The 17,325-nt window shown below is 39.1% G+C and overlaps 2 protein-coding genes across 2 annotated transcripts in view; one reads left to right on the top strand and one right to left on the bottom strand.

Moving 5' to 3' along the window:
* LOC135272327 (uncharacterized protein C22orf42-like) overlaps positions 1-9,083 on the bottom strand; it is a 39,226-nt gene extending 30,143 nt beyond the window's left edge. The window contains exon 1 of the mRNA XM_064370907.1: positions 9,008-9,083. The gene's annotated coding sequence lies outside the window, so the exon portion shown is untranslated. The remainder of the gene's footprint in view (positions 1-9,007) is intronic.
* The window catches only part of LOC105711518 (uncharacterized protein C22orf42-like), a 248,132-nt gene that overhangs the window by 202,894 nt on the left and 27,913 nt on the right, over positions 1-17,325 (top strand). The window lies entirely within an intron of this gene.

Here is a 17,325-nt window from a genome sequence, read left to right as displayed (position 1 = left end):
TTGTATTCTTCACATTTGAATTCCTTTGTCAGTTGATGGGCATTTGGCTTGTCTCCACTTTTTGGTTCTTGTGAGTGGTGTTGTTGTGAACATTCACCTACTAGTCTTTGTGTGAACATACATTTTCATTTTTCCCGGTTAGATACCTAGAAGTAAAGTTGCTAACTTTAAGGCAATTTTACTTTTCTATTTTATTATTATTTTTGTCTTGAGCCCCTTGCAGTTCTGCTAGAGAAGGCAATTTTATTTTTAACATTTTGAGAAACTGTCATACTATCTTCCAAAAAAGTGGCTGTACCATTTTACATTCCCACTGGCAGTGTATGAGGGTTCTGTTCTCCACACGCTCTCCAGCACTTGGTGTTATGCATCTGCTTGGTTGTAGTTATTGTAGTGGGTGGAAAGAGACATCTCATTATGGATTAATTTGCATTTTCCCAGTGACTAGCGATGTTGAACACTTTTTAATGTGCTTATTGGACATTAAAATATAATCTTTGGAGAAATGTTTATTCATGTTCTTTTCCCATTTTTAAGTTGGATTGTCTTTTAATACTGAGTTATAAGAGTTCTTCGGGATATATCAGTTATTAGACATATGACTTATAAATATTTTCTCCCATTCTGTGGGCTGTCTTCCCCTTTCTTGATTGTATCTTTTGATGTGCCAAAGTTTTAAATTCAGCTGACGTTCAATTTTTTATTTTCTTGCTTTTTCCCTTTCCTCCTTTTCCAGGTCTCATTAGGTAGCCCTGGCTGGTCTTCAACTGCGCTTTGGATGTTGTATCTAAGACATGAGTGCCTTACACAAGATCACAAGAATTTACTCTTACACGTTTTCTTCTAAGAGTTTTATTGTTTTAGTTTTACATTTAGGTCTGTGATCCATTTTCAGTTAATTTTTGAGTATGGTGTTAGGCAGGGGCCCAAATTAATTTATTTGTACATGAATATCCAGTTGCCTCACCAGCATTTGTTGAAAAGTCTATTTGTGGTTGGCAACAGTGGTTCATGACTGCCATTCCAGCACTTTAGGAGGCCAAGGCTGGAGTACTGCTTGAGTCCAGGAGTTTAAGGCTAACATCTGCCTAATTCTCCCCATAACTTCTCCAACATCTGCCTAATTCTTCCCCCACACCCAGCCCTGGGTAACCACCATTCTACTCTCTGCCTCTATGAGTTCAACACTTTTTCTTTTTTCCTTTTTCTTTTTCTTTCTTTTTTTTTAACGAATCAGTTCCTAAGCAGAGTTCAACTTTTTAAGGACCACACATGAATGACATCATGCAGTATTTGTCTTTCGGTGCTCTGCTTATATCGCTTAGCATAATATCCAGTTTCATCCATGTCATTGCAAATGCAACAATTTTTTTTCTATTTTAAGGCTAAATAACATTCCATTGTGAATACAGAAACATGTATTCCTATATTCCTCACAATTCTGTGTTAAGGCTGGATAGTATTCCATTGTGAATATAGGAATATATATTCCCATATTCCTTAAATTTTATTGTATGCAAGGATTCTCTTTTCTCCACATCGTCACCAACACGTGTTATCCTAATCCCTTTCAAAATTCCACTGGTATTCCCCATAGAAATAGAAAAAACTGATTCTAAAACTTATATGGAAGCATGAAAGATCCTGAATAACCAAAGCAATTTTGACTGAACACAAGAACAAAGCTGGAGGAATCACACTACCTGATCTCAAAGTCCACTATAAAGTCACAGTAGTGAAAAAAGCATGGTACTGCTACAAAGATAGACATGATCGACCACTGGAACAAAACAGAGAGCCGGGAAATAAATCCATGGATTTACAATGAACGAATCTTCCATAAAAAACACCAAGAACATGCAACCCAGAAAACACATTATGTTCACAAAATGCTGTTGGGAAAACCTAATATCCACATGCAAAAGAATCAAATTCAACCTCTCTTTCACCCCATATATAAAAATGAACTTGAAATGGGTTAAATGCTTAAATGTAAGACCTCAAAAGCTTCTTGACATTGGTGTAGAAAAGATTTTATGGATATGACCCCAAAGGCACAGGGAACAGAAGCAAACATGGACAAATGGGCTTTCATCAAACTAAAACTTACATGGAGCACAGGAAACGATCAACAGAATAAAGAAACAATCTACAGGATGGGAAGAAATATTTGGGGATCATACACCTGATAGGGAGTTAATATCCAAAATATTCAATGAACTCAAACAACTAGATAACAAGAACACAAGCAACCTAATTTCAAAAGGACCTGACTATTTCTCGGTTAAAAAAAAAAAAAAAGATATAAGACATGTAAACGGCTGAAAATATGAAAAAAAATGCTTGACATCAGTAATCATCAGGGAAATGCAAATTGAAATGACAATGAGTTATCAACCCATACCTATTAGGATGTCTATTATCAAAAAGATAGGGGCCGGGCGTGGTGGCTTACGCCTGTAATCCCAGCACTTTGGGAGGCCGAGGCGGGTGGCTCACGAGGTCAAGAGATCGAGACCATCCTGGTCAACATGGTGAAACCCCATCGCTACTAAAAATGCAAAAAATTAGCTGGGCATGGTGACGTGTGCCTGTAATCCCAGCTACTCAGGAGGCTGAGGCAGGAGAATTGCCTGAACCCAGGAGGCGGAGGTTGCAGTGAGCTGAGATCACGCCATTGCACTCCAGCCTGGGTAACAAGAGCGAAACTCCATCTCAAAAAAAAAAAAGATGAGATATCTATTGACTTCAAGTGTAATGGTTTCTTTCCAAAATTTCAATTATTTTTCAATTAATCAATGAATTTTTTTCGAGACAGAGTCTTATTGTCTTGCCTGGTACGATCATAGCTTACTGCAGCCTCAAACTCCTGAGCTCAAGTCATCCTCCTGCCTCAGTCTCCTAAGTAGCTGGGACGAAAAGTGTGTCCCACCATGCCTGGCTAATTTTTTTCTTTTTGAGACAAAGTCTCCCTCTGTTGTCCAGGCTGAAGTGTAGTGGTATGACGTCAGCTCACTACAACCCCCACCTCCCAGGTTCTAAGTGATTCTCCTGCCTCAGCCTCTGGAGTAGCTGGGATTACAGGCATGCACCACCACAGCCAGCTTATTTTGTACTTTTAGTAGAGAGAGAATTTTGCCATGTTGGCCGGGCTGGTCTCAAACTCCTGACCTCAGGTGATCCACCCTCTTCCACCTCCCAAAGTGCTGGGATTACAAGCCTGAGCCACCGTGTCCGGCCATAATTTTTAATGTAATTCAGTTTTCATAAAGACAGAGTATTTTTATGTTGCCCAGGCTGGTCTCAAACTCCTGGCTTCAAGGGATCCTCTTGTGTTGGGATTACAGGGATGAGACACCACACTTGGCTTTCTTTTTTCTTTTACACATTTTCTTTCTTTTGCCACGTTTGGAGTGTAGTAGCCAACCATGGCTCACTGCAGCCTCAAATTCCTAGGCTCAGGAGATCCTCTCACCTCAGCTTCCTGACCAGGTGGGATTGCAGGCCTGTACCACCATGCCTGGCCTATTAAAAACAAATTTCTAGTTTTGTTTATTTTTTTGTAGACAGATCTCACTCTCTCTGTTGCCCAAGCTGGTCTTGAACTCCTGGTCTCAAGGGATTCCCCCCCACCTCAGCCTCACGAAGTGCTGCAATTACAGGCATGAGTGCCCAGCTTGAGCTTTCAATTATATTCCAGTGACCTATACATCTGTCTTTGAGCCAGTACAGTACTCTCCTGATTACTTTGTAGCAAGTTTTGAAATTAGGAAGATAAGTCCTCCAACTTCGTTCTTCTTTTTCAGGATCATTTTGATTATTCTGTGTCCTTTGCCTTTCCACATGAATTTTAGAAACAGTTTGTCAATTTCTGCAGAAAAGGTAGCTAGGATTCTGACAGGAATCAGGTTGAACATGTAGACTAATTTGAGGAGTACTGACAACAATATTTAGTCTTCTGATCCATCAATATTGAGTATCTTTCACTTATTCAGTTCTTCTTTAGTATCTTTCCACAGTGAGTGAGTATTCTTTGAGATGCTATTGCAAATGAAATAATTTCATGAATTTCATTTTTGGATTGTTTATTGCTAACGTACAGAAATACAACTGATTTATGTATGCTGATTTTGTGAACTTGGTGAACTAGTTTAGTTTTTTTTTTTTTTGTTAATTGTACTTTAAGTTCTGGGGTACATGTGCAGAACATGCAGGTTTGTTAAATAGGTTTACACGTGCCATGGTTGTTGGCTGCATCCATCACCACGTCATCTATATTAGGTATTTCTCCTAATGCTATCCCTCCCCTAGCCCCCCAACCCGAGAGTCCCTGGTGTGTGATGTTCTCCTCCCTGTGTCCATGTATTCTTATTGTTCAACTCCCACTTACGAGTGAGAATATGCAGTGTTTGGTTTTCTGTTCTTCTGTTACTTTGCTGAGAAGGATGGTTTCCAGCTTCATCCATGTCCTTGCAAATGACGTGAACTCATCCTTTTTTATGGCTGCATAGTATTCCATGCTGTATATATGCCACATTTTCCTTATCCAGTCTATCACTGATGGGCATTTGGGTTGGTTCCAAGTCTTTCCTATCGTGAACAGTTTTTTTTGTTTTGTTTTAATGTGGATGCCTTAGAATTTGCTGTATACAAGATCATGACATTCAGAAGTAAGACAGTTTTACGGTTTGCTTTCTAACCTGGATCCTTTTATATATTGATCGCCTAGTTGTCCTGGCCAGAACCAAAGGTGAATAGACCTGTTGAACGTGGCCTTGCGTGTTCCCAATCTTAGGGAAAAAGCATTTAGTCTTGCACCATGAAATCTGTTAACTGCTAGGTTTTCACAGATGCTTTTTATCATGATGATGAAGTTCCTTCCTGTTTTTAGTTTGTTGAGGACTTTTTTCCATGCAGGAGTAGATAATTTTATTCTCATTTACAGAAAAGAAAACCTTCATTTGGACAGTCGGCCCCCAAAGATCAAGCCCTGAACCACAGTGCTATCTCCACAGCACACTCTTTCATTTCAGTTTTCCTCTGCCCCTCCTCGGAATTCTCTTTCAGGTGACTTGGGAATGTTGGTGTGCTCCAGGAGGCTCAGCCCTCTGCTTGGGTGCTTCTCTCCTGAAGTGGGAAGATGGCTTCAGCTGTCACCTGCAAGCTGATGACTCCACACTCCCTATCTCCTTGCCCTCACTGAGCTCTGGTGTATCTTCATGCTTCCAAGACTTTTCCACTCAGATATGTCAAGGAATCTCAAACCCGTCCTATCCTGGAAAACACTGTCAACTCCCAGCACCTTGGGAGGCCGAGACAGGTGGATCATGAGGTCAGGACATCGAGACCGGCCTGGCCAAGATGGTGAAAGTAACCCTGTCTCTATTTTAAAAAATAATAAGATGAAAATAATTAAATAAATATAGATTGATAAAAATAAATAAATGCAAGATGGCCTGCTTGTCACTAAGAAAATAAATAAGTAATTAAGTAAATAAATAAATAAAGGCCGGGCACCATGGCTAAAGCCTGTAATCCCAGCACCTTGGGAGGCTGAGATGGGCAGATGACGAGGTCAAGAGATCAAGACCATCCTGGCTGACATGGTGAAACCCCGTCTCTACTAAAAATACAAAAATATTAGCCAGGCGCTGTGGCACTCGCCTGTGGTCCCAGATACTCGAGAGGCTTAGGAGGAAGAATCGCTTGAATCCAGGAGGGGGAGGTTGCAGTAAGTCAAGATTGCACAACTGCACCACTCCAGCCTGGTGACAGAGCAAGACTCCCTCTAAAATAAATAAACAAAAAAATAAATAAATAAGTAAATAAATGCAAGACTGCCTCTAAATCATTATACAGATAATTGAGAAAATGAATAAATGCAAGCCTGCACACAAATACATAAGTATAAAAAAAATGTTGTGAGCCTGGGTCTAAATAAAATAAATGAGTAAATGTGAGCCTGCCTCTAAATAATTAGATAGCTAGACAGATAAATACATCAATCCCAGCCTGCCTCAAAATATACAAATAAATAAATATAGAAATAACTAAATGTGACCTGCTTCTCCATAAGTACATGAGCAAATAAATAAATGAACATGTCTGCCTCTAAATAAATCAATTAATAGATAGATAAATAAATCAATAAATAAGCAGCCCCTCTTACTGGCTCATGTTTTTAATCCTCCGCCCATTGGGAGCCTGAGCAGGCTATACCACCTGAAGGCAGGACATCAAGACCAGCCTGGCCAAGATGGTGAAAGAATCCCTGTCTCTATTTAAAAAAATAATAAGATGAAAATAATTAAATAAATTAAAAAATAAATCAATGCAAGCTGGCCTTCCTCCCTCTAAGGAAATAAATAAATAATTCTCTAAATAAATAAATAAAGGCCAGGCGAGATGGCTCAGTCCTGTAATCCCAGCACTTTGGGAGGCCGAGACGGTTGGATCACGAGGTCAAGAGAGCGAGACTATCCTGGCCAACATGGAGAAACACGGTCTCTATTAAAAATACAAAAATATTAGCCGGATGTGGTGGCATGCACCTGGAGTCCCAGCTACAAGGGAGGCTGAAGCGGAAGAATCACTTGAACCAAAGAGAGGGAGGTTGCAGGGAGCCAGGATTGCGCCACTGCACTCCAGCCTGGTGAGAGAGCAAGAATCCATCTAAAATCAACCAATCAATCAATCAATCCATCAAGAAATGCGAGACAGCCTCTAAATCATTATATAGATAGTTAAGGAAATGAATAAATGCAAGCCTGCACACAAATACATAAGTATATAAATAAATGTTGCCAGCCTGGGTTTAAATAAATAAATGAGTAAATGTGAGCCTGCCTCTAAATAATTACATAGTTACACAGATAAATACATAAATCCAAGCCTGCCTCCAAATATATAATTAAATGCGACCTGCTTCTCCATAAGTACATAAGTAAATAAATAAATGTAAGTCTGCCTCTAAATAAATCGATTGATAGATAGATACATAAATCAATCAATAAATAGCCCCACTTGGAGACTCATGCTTTTAATCCCCCACCAACTGGAAGCCTGAGCAGGGTATATTACCTGAGGTCAGGACATCAAGACCAGTCTGGCCAAGATGGTGAAAGAAACCCTGTCTCTATTTAAAAAATAATAACGTGAAAATAATTAATTAAATATATATATATATATATATACACACACACACACACAAATAAATAAATGCAAGATGGCCTGCCTGCCTCTAAGTAAATAAATAAGTAAGTAAGTAAGTAAGTAAGTAAATAAATAAAGGCAGGGTGCAGTGGCTCACGCCTGTAATCCCAGCACTTTGGGAGGCCAAAACAGGCAGATGACGAGGTCAAGCGATCAAGACCATTCTGGTCAACATGGTGAAACCTCATCTCTACTAAAAATACAAAAATATTAGCCACGAGTGGTGGCACGCCCCTGTGGTCCCAGCTACTCGGGAGGCTGAGGCGGAAGAATCACTTGAACCCAGGAGGTGGAGGTTGCAGTGAGCTGAGATTGTGCCACTGCACTCCAGCCTGGAGACAGAGCAAGACTCCGTCTCAAAAATAAAAAAAAAAACACATAAATCCAAGCCTGCCTCCAAATATATAAATAAATAATTAATTAAGGAAATTCTACCTGCTTCTCCAGAAATATGTCAGCAAATAAATAAATAAATGCAAGTCTGCCTCTAAATAGATCAATTAATAGACAGATAAATAAATCAATAAATAAGCAACCCCTCTTGGTGGCTCATGTTTTTAATCCCCCGCCCATTGGGAGCCTGAGCCGGCTATATCACCTGAGGTCAGGACATCGAGACCAGCCTGGCCAAGATGGTGAAAGAATCCCTGTCTCTATTTAAAAAAATAATAGGATGAAAATAATTAAATAAATAAAAATATAAATAAATAAATGCAAGCCAGCCTTCCTGTCTCTAAGTAAATTAATCAGTAATTCTGTAAATAAATAAATAAAGGCCGGGCGAGGTGGTTCAGTCCTGTAATCCCAGCACTTTGGGAGGCCGAGACAGTTGGAACACAAGGTCAAGAGAGCGAGACCATCCTGGCCAACATGGAGAAACCCCGTCTCTACTAAAAATACAAAAATATTAGCCAAGTGTGGTGGCACTCGCCTGGAGTCCCAGCTACAACAGAGGCTGAGGTCGAAGAATCGCTTGAACCAAAGAGAGGGAGGTTGCAGTGGGGCAACATTGCGCCACTGCACTCCAGCCTGGTGAGAGAGCAAGAATCCATCTAAAATCAATCAATCAATCAATCAATCAATCAATCAAGAAACGCAAGCCAGCTTCTAAATCATTACGTAGTTAAGAAAATGAATAAATGCAGGCCTGCACACAAATACATAAGTATATAAATAAATGTCAGCCTGTGTCAAAATAAATGAATGAGTAAATGTAAGCCTGCCTCTAAATAATTAGATAGGTAGGTAGATAAATACATAAATCTAAGCCTGCCTCCAAATATATAATTAAATGTGACCTGCTTCTCCATAAGTATGTCAGTAAATAAATAAATAAATGCAAGTTTGCCTCTAAATAAATCCATTAACAGATATATAAATAAATCAATAAATAAATAGCCCCGCCTGGTGGCTCACGCTTTTAATCCCCTGCCCATTTGGAGCCTGAGCCCAGTATATCACCTAAGGTGAGGACATTGAGACCAGTCTGGACAAGATGGTGAAAGGAATCCTGTCTCTACTTAAAAAAATAATAAGATGAAAATAATGAAATAAATATAGATTTATAAAAATAAAAAAATACAAGACAGTCTGCTTGCCACTAAGTAAATAAATAAGTAATTAAGTAAATAAATAAATGCCAGGCGCCGTGGCTAAAGCCTGTAATCCCAGCACCTTAGGAGGCCGAGACGGGCAGATCACGAGGTCAAGAAAATGGAGACCATCCTGGCCGACATGGTGAAACCCCGTCTCTACTAAAAATACAAAAATATTAGCCAGGTGCAGTGGCACTCACCTGTGGTCCCAGATACTCCAGAGGCTGAGGAGGAAGAATCGCTTGAACCCAGGAGGCGGAGGTTGCAGTAAGCCAAGATTGGGCCAGTGCACTCCAGCCTGGTGACAGAGCAAGACTCCATCTAAAATAAATAAAGAAATTGGCCCGGCGTAGTGGCTCACGTCTGTAATCCAAGCACTTTGAAGGCCAAGGTGGGCAGATCATCTGAGGTCGCGAGTTCAAGACCTGACTCACCAACATGGTGAAACCACGTCTTTAAAAATAAAAAGAAAGAAAAAAAAAGAAAAAGAAAAGTAAATAAGTAAATAAACAAATAAGTAAATAAATATGAGACTGCCTCTAAATCATTATACAGACAGTTAAGAAAACGAATAAAAGCAAGCCCGCACACAAATACATAAGTATAAAAATTATGTTGTGAGCCTGGGTCTAAATAAAATAAATGAGTAAATGTGAGCCTGCCTCTAAATAATTAGATAGCTACATAAAAACATATATAAATCCAAGCCTGCCTCCAAATATATAAACAAATAATTAAATAAGGAAATTCAACCTGCTTCTCCAGAAATACGTCAGTAAATATATAAATAAATGCAAGTCTGCCTCTAAATAAGCCAATTAATAGATAAATAAATCAATAAATAAGCAACCCCTCTTGGTGGCTCATGTTTTTAATCCCCCACCCATTGGGAACCTGAGCCAGCTATATCACCTGAGGTCAGGACATCGAGACTAGCCTGGCCAAGATGGTGAAAGAACCCCTGTCTCTATTTGAAAAAATAATAAGATGAAAATAATTAAATAAATAAATAAAAATATAAATAAATAAATGCAAGCCGGCCTTCCTGCCTCTAAATAAATAAATAAATAATTATGTAAATAAATAACTAAAGGCCCGGTGAGATGGCTCAATCTTGTAATACCAGCACTTTGGGAGGCCAAGACAGTTGGAAAAAAAAGTCAAGAGATCGAGACCATCCTGGCCAACATGGAGAAACCCAGTATCTACTAAAAATACAAAAATATTAGCCAAGCGTGGTGGCACGTGCCTGGGGTCCCAGCTACAAGAGAGGCTGAGGTGGAAGAATTGCTTGAACCAAAGTGTGGGAGGTTGCAGTGGGCCAAGATTGCGTCACTGCACTCCAGCCTGGTGAGGGAGCAAGAATCCGGCTTAAATAAATAAATAAATAAATGCGAGCCTACATCTAAGTAAATAAATGGAAGCCTGCCTCTAAATCACTATACAGATAGATAAGTAAATAAATAAATGCAAGGCTGCACACTAATACATAAGTATATAAATAAATGTTGCAAGCCTGGGTCTAAATAAATAAATAAGTAAATGTCAGGCTGCCTCTAAATAATTAGATACCTAGACAGATAAACATATCAATCCAAGCCTGCCTCAAAATATACAAATAAAGTAAATAAATACAGAAATAACTAAATGCGACCTGCTTCTCCATAAGTACATCAGTAAATAAATAAATAAATGCACGTTTGCCTCTAAATAAATCGATTAATACATAGATAAAGAAATCAATAAATAAATAGCCCTGCTTGGTGGCTCATGCTTTTAATCCCCCGCCCATTTGGAGCCTGAGCTGGGTATATCACCCGAGGTCAGGACATCAAGAACAGCCTGGCCAAAGGGAGTGAAAGAAACTCTGTCTCTATTTAAAACAATAAGAAGATGAAAATAATTAAATAAATAAATATAGAGTTATATAGATAAATAAATGCAAGATGGCCTGCCTGCCACTAAGTAAATACATAAGTAATTAAGTAAATAAATAAATAAAGACCAGGCACCGTGGCTAAAGCCTGTAATCCCAGCACCTTGGGAGGCTGAGATGGGCAGATAACGAGGTCAAGAGATGGAGACCATCCCGGCCAACATGGTGAAACCCAATCTCTACTAAAAATACAAAAATATTAGCTAGGCGTGGTGGCACTCACCTGTGGTCCCAGATACTCGGGAGGCTGAGGAGGAAGAATCGCTTGAACTCAGGAGGCGGAAGTTGCAATAAGCCAAGATTAGGCCAGTGCACTCCAGCCTGGTGACAGAGCAAGACTCCCTCTAAGGTAAATAAACAAACAAACAAACAAATAAATATATAAATAGGTAAATAAATGCGAGACTGCCTCTAAATCATTATCCAGACAGGTAAGAAAATGAATAAAAGCAAGCCAGCACACAAATACATAAGTATAAAAATAATGTTGTGAGCCGGGGTCTAAATAAAATAAATGAGTAAATGTGAGCCTGCCTCTAAATAATTAGAGAGCTAGACAGATAAATACATCAATCCCAGCCTGCCTCAAAATATACAAATAAATAAATATAGAAATAACTAAATGTGACATGCTTCTCGATAAGTATGTCAGTAAATAAATAAATAAATGCAAGTTTGCCTCTAAATAAATTGATTAATACATAGATAAAGAAATCAATAAATAAATAGCCCCGCTTGGTGGCTCATGCTTTTAATCCTCCACCCATTTGGAGCCTGAGCTGGGTATATCACTTGAGGTGAGGACATCGAGATCAGCCTGGCAAAGATGGTGAAAGGAACCCTGTCTCTATTTAAAAAAATAGTAAGATGAAAAGAATGAAATAAATAAATATAGATTTATATGCATAAATAAATGCAAGAAGGCCTGCCTGCTACTAAGTAAATACATAAGTAATTAAGTAAATAAATAAACAAAGGCAGGCCGGGCGCGGTGGCTCACGCCTATAATCCCAGCACTTTGGGAGGCAGAGGCGGGTGGATCACGAGGTCAAGAGATCGAGACCATCCTGGTCAACATGGTGAAACCCCGTCTCTACTAAAAATACAAAAATTAGCTGGGCATGGTGGTGCGCGCCTGTAATCCCAGCTACTCAGTAGGCTGAGGCAGAAGAATTGCCTGAACCCAGGAGGTGGAGGTTGTGGTGAGCCGAGATCGCGCCATTGCACTCCAGCCTGGGTAACAAGAGTGAAACTCCGTCTCGAAAAAAAAAAAAAGAAAATAAATAAACAAAGGCTGGGTACGGTGGCTAAAGCCTGTAATCCCAGCACCTTGGGAGGCCGAGTCAGGTGGATCACGAGGTCAAGAGATCGAGACCATCCTGGCTGACATGGTGAAACCCTGTCTCTACTAAAAATACAAAAATATTAGCCAGGCTCGGTGGCACTCGCCTGTCGTCCCAGATACTCCAGAGGCTGACAAGGAAGAATCGCTTGAACCCAGGAGGCAGAGGTTGCAGTAAGCCAAGACTGGGCCAGTGCACTCCAGCCTGGTGATAGAGCAAGACTCCGTCTAAAATAAACAAATTGGCCAGGCATAGTGGCTCACACCTGTAATCCAAGCACTTTGGAGGCCAAGGCAGGCGGATCACCTGAGGTTGGGAGTTCAAGACCTGACTGACCAACATGGTGAAACCCTGTCTTTTAAAAATAAGAAAAAGAAAAAAAGAAAATAAAAAGTAAATAAGTAAATAAATAAATAAGTAAATAAATGCAAGACTGCCTCTAAATCATTATAGATAGTTAAGAAAATGAATAAATGCAAGCCTGCACACAAATACATAAGTATAAAAATAATGTTGTGAGCCTGGGTCTAAATAAAATAAATGAGTAAACATGAGCCTGCCTCTAAATAATTAGATAGCTAGATAGATAAATACATAAATCTGAGCCTGCCTCCAAATAAATAAATAATTAGCCCTGCTTCTCCATAAGTACATCAGCAAATAAATAAATAAATGCAAGTCTGCCTCTAAATCAATCAATTAATTGATAGATAAATAAATCCATAAATAAGCAGCCCCACTTGGTGTTTCATGTTTTTAATCCCTTGCCCATTGGGAGCCTGAGCTGGCTATATCACCTGAGGTCACGACATCGAGACCAGCCTGGCCAAGATGGTGAAAGAAACCCTGTCTCTATTTAAAATATAATAAGGTGAAAATAATTAAATAAATAAATATATATATATACACACATATATATACAAATGCCAGATAGCCTGCCTATCTCTAAGTAAATAAATAAATAAGTAAGTAAGTAAATAAAGAAAGGCCGGGTGCAGTGGCTAATGCCTGTAATCCCAGCACTTTGAGAGGCCAAGACAGGCAGATCACAAGGTCAAGAGGTCGAGACCATTCTGGCCAACATGGTGAAACCTCGTCTCTACTAAAAATACAAAATTATTAGCCAGGCCTGTTGGCACACACCTGTGGTACCAGATACTCGGGAGGCTGAGGCGGAAGAATCGCTTGAACTCAGGAGGCGGAAGCTGCAGTGAGCCAAGATTGCACAAATGCACTCCAGCCTGGTGACACAGCAAGACTCTGTCTAAAATCAATCAATCAATCAATCAATCAATCAATGAGAGCCTATTATTTACATTATATCTATGTAAATAAATGCAAGCCTGCCTCTAAATCATTATACAGATAGGTAAGTAAATAAATAAATGCAAGGCTGCACACTAATACGTAAGTATATAAATAAATGTTGCGAGCCTGGGTCTAGATAAATAAATGAGTAAATGTGAGCCTGACTCTAAATAATTAGATAGCTAGATAGATAAATACAGAAATCCAAGCCTGCCTCCAAATATATACATAATTAAATGTGACCTGCTTCTTCATAAGTATGTTCAGTAAATAAAAAAATAAATAAATGCAAGTCTGCCTCTAAATATAACAATTAACAGATACATACATAAATCAATAAATAAATAGCCCCCCCTTGGGGGCTCATGCTTTTAATCCCCCACCAATTGGGAGCCTGAGCCAGGTATATCACCTGAGGTCAGTACATTGATACCAGCCTGGCCAAGATGGTGAAAGAAACCCTGTCTCTATTTTAAAAACAATAAGGTGAAAATAATTAAATAAATAAATATATAAATATATATAAAAAAGCAAGATGGCCTGCCTGCTTGTAAGTAAATAAATAAATAAGTAAGTAAGTAAATAAAGGCTGGGCTCCGTGGTTCCCGCCTGTAATCCTAATCCCAGCACTTTGGGAGGCCGAGACAGGCAGATAACAAGGTCAAGAGATAGAGACCATTCTGGCCAACATGGTGAAACCTCGTCTCTTCTAAAAATACAAAAATATTAGCCAGGCATGGTGGCACGTGCCTGTGGTCCCAGCTACTCGGGAGGCTGAGGCGGAAGAACTGCTTGAACCCAGGAGGTGGAGGCTGCAGTGAGCCAAGATTGCACAACTGCACTCCAGCCTGGTGACAGAGCAAGACTCCATCTAAAATAAATAAATAAATCAATAAATAAATGTGAGCCTGCATCTAAGTAAATCAATGCAAGTCTGTCTCTAAATCATTATATAGATAGATAAGTAAATAAATAAATGCAAGGCTGCACACTAATACATAAGTATATAAATAAATGTTGCGAGCCTGGGTCTAAATAAATAAATGAGTAAATGTCAGGCTGTCTCTAAATAATTAGATACCTAGATCAATACATCAGTCCAAGCCTGCCTCAAAATATACAAATAAATAAATAAGTAAATAAATATAGAAATAACTAAATGCGACCTGCTTCTCCATAATACGTCAGTAAATAAATAAATAAATGCAAGTTTGCCTCTAAATAAATTGATTAGTAGATAGATAAATAAATCAATAAATAAATAGCCCCACTTGATGGCTGATGATTTTAATCCCCCGCCCATTTGGAGCCTGAGCCGGGTACATTACCTGAGGTCAGGACATCGAGACCAACCTGGCCAAGATGGTGAAAGGAACCCCATCTCTATTTAAGAAAATAGTAAGATGAAAATGATTAAATAAATAAATATAGATTTACATAAATAAATAAATGCAAGATGGCCTGCCTGCCAACTAAGTAAGTAAATAAATAAATAAATAAATAAAGGCCGGGTGCAGTGGCTAAAACCTGTAATCCCAGCACCTTGGGAGGCTGAGATGCGGGGATCACGAGGTCAAGAGATCGAGACCATTCTGGCCAACATAGTGAAACCCCATCTCTACTAAAAATACAAAAATGTTAGCCAGGCGCAGTGGCACTTGCCTGTGCTCCCAGATACTCCAGAGGTTGAGAAAGAAGAATCGCTTGAACCCAGAGGGTGGAGGTCGCAATAAGCCAAGATTGGGCCAGTGCACTCCAGCCTGGTGACAGAGCAAGACTCCCTCCAAAATAAATAAGTAAGTAAGTAAATACATGCGAGACTGCCTCTAAAGCATTATACAGATAGTTAAGAAAATGAATAAATGCAAGCCCGCACACAAACACGTAAGTATAAAAATCATGTTGTGAGCCTGGGTCTAAATAAAATAAATGAGTAAATGTGAGCCTGCCTCTAAATAATTAGATAGCTAGATAGATAAATACATAAATCCAAGTCTGCCTCCAAATATATAAATAAATAAACAAATAAATAAGTAAATTCGACCTGCTTCTCCATAAGTACATCAGCAAATAAATAAATAAATGCAAGTCTGCCTCTAAATAGATCAATTAATAGATAAATAAATAAATCAATAAATAAGCAACCCCTCTGGTGGCTCATGTTGTTAATGCCCCACCCATTGGGAGCCTGAGCCAGTTATATTACCTGAGGTCAGGACATCGAGACCAGCCTGGCCAAGATGGTGAAAGAATCCCTGTCACTATTTAAAAAAATAATAAGATGAAAATTAAATAAATAAATAAATAAAAACATAAATAAATAAATGCAAGCCGGCCTTCCTGCCTCTAAGGAAATAAATCAATAATTATGTAAATAAATAAATAAAGGCTGGGCGAGATGGCTCAGTCCTGTAATCCCAGCACTTTGGGAGGCCGAGATGGTTGGATCACCGGGTCAAGAGATTGAGACTATTCTGTCCAACATGGAGAAACCCAGTCTAAAAATACAAAAATATTAGCCGGGTGTGGTGGCACACACCTGGGTTCCCAGCTACAAGGGAGGCCGAGGCGGAAGAATCGCTTGAACCAAAGCGGGGGAGATTGCAGTGAGCCAGGATTGCGCCACTGAGCTACAGTCTGGTGAGAGCAAGAATCTGTCTAAAATTAATCAATCAATCAATCAATCCATCAAGAAATGCAAGACAGCAGCCTCTAAATCATTATATACATAGTTAAGAAAATGAATAAATGCAAGCCTGCACACAAATACATAAGTATATAAATAAATGTCGTGAGCCTGCGTCTAAATAAATAAATGGGTAAATGTCACGGTGCCTCTAAATAATTAGATAGCTAGATAAATACATAAATCCAAGCCTGTCTCAAAATATACAAATAAATAAGTAAATAAATATAAATACAAACGTTAGTCAGGCATGGTGGCATGGCTCTGTAATCCCAGCTACTCAGGAGGCTGAGACAGGAGAATCACTTGAACCTGGGAGGCAGTGGTTGCAGTAAGCCGAGACTGTGCCACCGGATTCCCGCGTCGGCAAAATAGCAAGACTCCATATCAAAAAAACCCCAAACTTATCTGGAACCTCTGTCTCTCTTTCTAAAAAGTTGCTTTTCTGAAAAAAAAAAAACAAAAAGTCACAAAATCAACTGGTCCTATCATACCTTTCATCTGCCTTCATTTTCCTGGTACAAAGAAAACATTGTTAAAGCCCAACAATAAATTACAAAAATACTGAATAGTAAAAAAAAAATAAAAAGGTGCTAAAATAGAAGGCAAAATGAGGAAAAGAAATGAAAGGAATATAAAATGATCCAGAGAGGTATCATATATATGAACAAAAATCAAGAGGTAGAACAAAATGTATTCGTCATGATGGTTATCGGTGGTCTCGGGGTGATATTAGCCATCCAAATTAATATATTTTCTTCAATGATATTAAATAAATATCAGTGCCCTTTATAGCCCGACTTTTTTTTTTTTTGAGACAGACTGTCTCTCTGTCGCCAGGCTGGAGCGCAGTGGCGCGATCTTGTCTCACTGCAACCTCCGCCTCCTGGATTCAAGTGATTCTCTTGCCTCAGCCTTCCGAGTAGCTGGGACTACCTGTGCACACTATCATTCCTTGCGAATTTTTGTATTTTCGGTAGAGACAGGGTGTAGCCTGACTTTTATAATAGAACAGCCTTTAACAGGACATGGATCTCAAAAGGAAAGGAATATACATTGAGTGCTGACTATATGCAAGGCATTGTTTTAGACACCAAAGCTGTCTTCTCATTTAATCTCTGCAATCACTGTGTGAAACAGGCACTATTAAGATTTTGACACTGAGGCTCAGAGCAATCCATAAAACAAATGACAACATGGGTAGCCCCAGTAATTGTCCCTGTTTTTTATCCCCTGTTCAGTATC

The sequence above is a fragment of the Aotus nancymaae genome, unplaced genomic scaffold (assembly GCF_030222135.1).
Source record: "Aotus nancymaae isolate 86718 unplaced genomic scaffold, 86718_ANA_hifiasm-v0.15.2.pri h1tg000108l, whole genome shotgun sequence".
Taxonomy (NCBI): domain Eukaryota; kingdom Metazoa; phylum Chordata; class Mammalia; order Primates; family Aotidae; genus Aotus; species Aotus nancymaae.
Note: the sequence above shows the minus strand (reverse complement) of the source record. Positions and strands in the feature narration are given on the sequence as shown.